The sequence below is a fragment of the Crinia signifera genome, chromosome 9 (genome assembly GCF_055691185.1).
Source record: "Crinia signifera chromosome 9, ASM5569118v1, whole genome shotgun sequence".
Lineage (NCBI taxonomy): Eukaryota > Metazoa > Chordata > Amphibia > Anura > Myobatrachidae > Crinia > Crinia signifera.
In genome coordinates this window covers 121,886,041-121,892,040 of record NC_139225.1, presented here as the reverse complement: position 1 = coordinate 121,892,040, position 6,000 = coordinate 121,886,041, and positions in this window count along the sequence as shown.

Here is a 6,000-nt window from a genome sequence, read left to right as displayed (position 1 = left end):
AAAAAACGGACCAACACTCTCTCTTCTGGAACAAAGGCCCTGGAGGAACCGGGGCAATTGAGGATTGTATTTTTATCCACTTGTATGCCTTGACAAAGGGGCGCTGTAGCACCAAACGTTGGCCGTTTTTTGTAGTGAAATATACTTTTTTCATCTTTATAAGTCCCTGGAGTGCCTTCTTTCTCCCACCGGATATATATATATAGCTTGGCAGCCTGATTGATCAACCTAGTGAAGAGCTTCCTTTTAAAGGCATGATGGGAGTGTCGTTTACCTGTCAGTCTGGGAGAGGAAGGAGGAGTAAAGGTTATATAAGGCCTGTCTAGATCATTTGTCTATATGACCGATGCTGGTTAGTGGCCGGTGACTAGGGAGTAGTTAACTGTTAGTAAATGACAGGGTTGTGATTGTTTGCTCTCTGGAAGTTCCTGATCTGAGGTCATCCTGACTAAATAAAACTTTGTAGAATGCCTCCACTACACAACATCTTTATCACAAGTGGTGTCAGTGCATGCGATGCGCAGAGAAGCTTGATTCCACTTCCCAACCCCCCAAAAAGGCCAAAATGGTTGAAATACTGAAACTGCTTGAGAGCAGGCAGCAGCCAAATCAACAAGCAGGTAAAACACACATTGCATCCTTGCACTGCATAACTACAATTGTAGCACACAGCACCATTTGACACAATACATATTGATCTCCCCCTACATATATTTTGAGGTCAACATCTTGCCGAACCTGTCGCCCTACAATTCCTACCACCAGGAGCAGGAGGGAGCATTACAGCTGGGCAGGATGCCGGTTGGCGATGCCGGTTAGTAACCTCCAGCAAGGTTGTCGCCTCGCTGGAGGTTGGGGAGGCTCTCTGCGTGGGCCATAGCAATCAATATGTTAGGAAACAGAGACAGGAAAAAGGGATAGGACAGAAATACAGTAATAAGATAAGGTGATATAGAAAGCTAGACACAATATAAGGATAAGTAAGTTACTCAGAGCACCAGCAATGTGAGCTTCTCTGGAGGAATCCAATGAAAAAGAGGCAGATTCTATTCCTTCTTTACATAAAATGGCTTATAGCTCCTCCCTAAACACTCCCTCTAGCCTAACTGGTTCCTGCCCCAAAAAATATTAACTGTTTAACTACCTAACCCTTGTGTGAGGTTCATCTGATCTTACTACCTAGAAGTTTGTTTGCGCTTATTTAACCACTCGATTAACAAGAAAAGGGGAGTACTTAAAATAGAAGTTGCCGTGTATTAAACACTATTAATAGCAATCGTTTCTTCCAGTAACCTGTGAATTTCCTCTTTGTAAACCTATTGAAGGACACAGCAGGTATCCTCTCATGTGAAGTTAAAAAGAAAATAATTGACAAATACAATGGCGGTATAAAAACACTCACACATTCTGTCTGTCCTCGCGGGGCTCGCTACGCTCGCCACGCTTCCGGCTCGGTGGCTCGCTGCGCTCGCCACACTTTATAAAATCAACGCCAACGTGGATAGTGGGGGTATGAAAAGGTCATAGGATGCATACCGCCGCCCCTCGTGGGCCCCCAGACTCTCCGGGTGGACCAAACAGAGGTAGAAGGAATGTTCAAAAGAGTCAACCCTAGGAAAGCTGGAGGCCCAGACGGAGTGTCTCCATCTGCCCTCAAGACCTGTGCAACACAGCTCGCCCCTATCTTTACCAGGATTTTCAACACTTCACTAGAAATGTGCAAGGTCCCCACCTGCTTCAAAGGTTCAATTATCGTCCCGGTTCGCAAGAGCTCAACTGGGAAAGACCTCAATGACTACAGGCCGATTGCACTAACATCGGTGGTCATGAAAGTGCTTGAACATATGGTGCTGAAACACCTGAGAGTTGTGACAAATGCTCACCTCGGCCCCCTGCAGTTTGCCTACCGATCAAACAGAAGTGTCGAGGATGCAGTCAACCTAGGGCTGCACCACATTCTACAGCACCTGGACAGTCCAGGCACCTATGCAAGGATACTATTTGTTGATTTCAGCTCGGCATTCAACACTATCATCCCTCACATCCTGGAGCCAAAACTCCATTCACTAGGAGTCCCAGAACCTACATGCTCCTGGGTCACTGACTTCCTGACTGAAAGGAAACAGGCGGTGAAAGCAGGCGCATTCATGTCAAACACATGCACAATTAGCACCGGTGCCCCTCAAGGATGTGTCCTCTCCCGCCTGCTCTTCTCCCTCTACACAAACGACTGCACCTCAGCAGAACAGTCAGTAAAAATGATAAAATTTGCAGATGACAAATCGGCCTAATCATGGATGGAAACGAGTCGGCATACAGACGGGAGGTGGATCGGCTAACTAAAAGGTGTAGCGGAAACAACCTTGACCTCAACCCCCTCAAAACGGTGGAGATGGTGGTGGACTTCAGAAGGAAACCAAATGCCATGCACCCACTCATAATATCTGACAGAGTAGTGTCGAGGGTCGAGTCCTTCAAATTCCTAGAAACAAAGATTTCCTGCGACCTCAAATGGGGTCCCAACATCATTACAACTGTCAAGAAGGCTCAGCAGCGGTTGTTCTTCCTGAGGCAACTCAAGAAATTCAACATCCCGCAGGAGCTGCTGCTCATCTTCTACACTGCCATACACTGTCTATCCTTTGCTCCTCGATCACAATCAGGAGCAAACGAGAATGACAGACGAAGGTTGCAAAGAGTGGTGAGGATGGCAGAAAAGATCATCGGGGTGGTCCTCCCCACGGTCCAAGAACTATACCTAGCCAGGGTCAATAAGCGTGCAGGAAAGATCTTGGCGGACAAGCTACACCCTGGCCACAACCTGTTTGAACCCCTTCCGTCAGGCAGACGTTTTAGGCCCATCCCAGCAAAGACGACAAGAACTACAAAAGGCTTCTTCCCAAATAGCTGTCCACCAACTAAACAGTATTGAACGTACCAAATACTAAATACTAACTCGAACTGTTCTAGATATACAGTATGTGAAATGTATTTGATGTATGTTTATGCCTCTCTTCCCACCCCCCTTGTGTTCCCTGCTTGATGCTGCACTGTTACCACAAAAAATTCCAAGCATACGCAAGTATACCTGGCCAATAAAGATGATTCTGATTCTGATACCTTGGAGACTGTCTCTCTCTTATTAAATTATTCTCGTTTAATGCACCATGAAGCGCATTTTCTACACTTTCTCCTAGATCTTCTACCTCTGTGGGTTCCAGAGGTCTCCAGAGGTCTCCAATTGAGAAAAACCCTGGTTTTTGGGCCTGGATCCCCTGAAAGGGTTCTATGTCAACTGGTGATAAGGACTATATTTAGCGCATGGTCTTATAATCTCTTGCCATATATATAAATATATATATATATAGTGAAAAAACGGACCAACACTCTCTCTTCTGGAACAAAGGCCCTGGAGGAACCGGGGCAATCGAGGATTGTATTTTTATCCACTTGTATGCCTTGACAAAGGGGCGCTGTAGCACCAAACGTTGGCCGTTTTTTGTAGTGAAATATACTTTTTTCATCTTTATAAGTCCCTGGAGTGCCTTCTTTCTCCCACCGGATATATATATATAGCTTGGCAGCCTGATTGATCAACCTAGTGAAGAGCTTCCTTTTAAAGGCATGATGGGAGTGTCGTTTACCTGTCAGTCTGGGAGAGGAAGGAGGAGTAAAGGTTATATAAGGCCTGTCTAGATCATTTGTCTATATGACCGATGCTGGTTAGTGGCCGGTGACTAGGGAGTAGTTAACTGTTAGTAAATGACAGGGTTGTGATTGTTTGCTCTCTGGAAGTTCCTGATCTGAGGTCATCCTGACTAAATAAAACTTTGTAGAATGCCTCCACTACACAACATCTTTATCACAAGTGGTGTCAGTGCATGCGATGCGCAGAGAAGCTTGATTCCACTTCCCAACCCCCCAAAAAGGCCAAAATGGTTGAAATACTGAAACTGCTTGAGAGCAGGCAGCAGCCAAATCAACAAGCAGGTAAAACACACATTGCATCCTTGCACTGCATAACTACAATTGTAGCACACAGCACCATTTGACACAATACATATTGATCTCCCCCTACATATATTTTGAGGTCAACATCTTGCCGAACCTGTCGCCCTACAATTCCTACCACCAGGAGCAGGAGGGAGCATTACAGCTGGGCAGGATGCCGGTTGGCGATGCCGGTTAGTAACCTCCAGCAAGGTTGTCGCCTCGCTGGAGGTTGGGGAGGCTCTCTGCGTGGGCCATAGCAATCAATATGTTAGGAAACAGAGACAGGAAAAAGGGATAGGACAGAAATACAGTAATAAGATAAGGTGATATAGAAAGCTAGACACAATATAAGGATAAGTAAGTTACTCAGAGCACCAGCAATGTGAGCTTCTCTGGAGGAATCCAATGAAAAAGAGGCAGATTCTATTCCTTCTTTACATAAAATGGCTTATAGCTCCTCCCTAAACACTCCCTCTAGCCTAACTGGTTCCTGCCCCAAAAAATATTAACTGTTTAACTACCTAACCCTTGTGTGAGGTTCATCTGATCTTACTACCTAGAAGTTTGTTTGCGCTTATTTAACCACTCGATTAACAAGAAAAGGGGAGTACTTAAAATAGAAGTTGCCGTGTATTAAACACTATTAATAGCAATCGTTTCTTCCAGTAACCTGTGAATTTCCTCTTTGTAAACCTATTGAAGGACACAGCAGGTATCCTCTCATGTGAAGTTAAAAAGAAAATAATTGACAAATACAATGGCGGTATAAAAACACTCACACATTCTGTCTGTCCTCGCGGGGCTCGCTACGCTCGCCACGCTTCCGGCTCGGTGGCTCGCTGCGCTCGCCACACTTTATAAAATCAACGCCAACGTGGATAGTGGGGGTATGAAAAGGTCATAGGATGCATACCGCCGCCCCTCGTGGGCCCCCAGACTCTCCGGGTGGACCAAACAGAGGTAGAAGGAATGTTCAAAAGAGTCAACCCTAGGAAAGCTGGAGGCCCAGACGGAGTGTCTCCATCTGCCCTCAAGACCTGTGCAACACAGCTCGCCTCTATCTTTACCAGGATTTTCAACACTTCACTAGAAATGTGCAAGGTCCCCACCTGCTTCAAAGGTTCAATTATCGTCCCGGTTCGCAAGAGCTCAACTGGGAAAGACCTCAATGACTACAGGCCGATTGCACTAACATCGGTGGTCATGAAAGTGCTTGAACATATGGTGCTGAAACACCTGAGAGTTGTGACAAATGCTCACCTCGGCCCCCTGCAGTTTGCCTACCGATCAAACAGAAGTGTCGAGGATGCAGTCAACCTAGGGCTGCACCACATTCTACAGCACCTGGACAGTCCAGGCACCTATGCAAGGATACTATTTGTTGATTTCAGCTCGGCATTCAACACTATCATCCCTCACATCCTGGAGCCAAAACTCCATTCACTAGGAGTCCCAGAACCTACATGCTCCTGGGTCACTGACTTCCTGACTGAAAGGAAACAGGCGGTGAAAGCAGGCGCATTCATGTCAAACACATGCACAATTAGCACCGGTGCCCCTCAAGGATGTGTCCTCTCCCGCCTGCTCTTCTCCCTCTACACAAACGACTGCACCTCAGCAGAACAGTCAGTAAAAATGATAAAATTTGCAGATGACAAATCGGCCTAATCATGGATGGAAACGAGTCGGCATACAGACGGGAGGTGGATCGGCTAACTAAAAGGTGTAGCGGAAACAACCTTGACCTCAACCCCCTCAAAACGGTGGAGATGGTGGTGGACTTCAGAAGGAAACCAAATGCCATGCACCCACTCATAATATCTGACAGAGTAGTGTCGAGGGTCGAGTCCTTCAAATTCCTAGAAACAAAGATTTCCTGCGACCTCAAATGGGGTCCCAACATCATTACAACTGTCAAGAAGGCTCAGCAGCGGTTGTTCTTCCTGAGGCAACTCAAGAAATTCAACATCCCGCAGGAGCTGCTGCTCATCTTCTACACTGCCATAC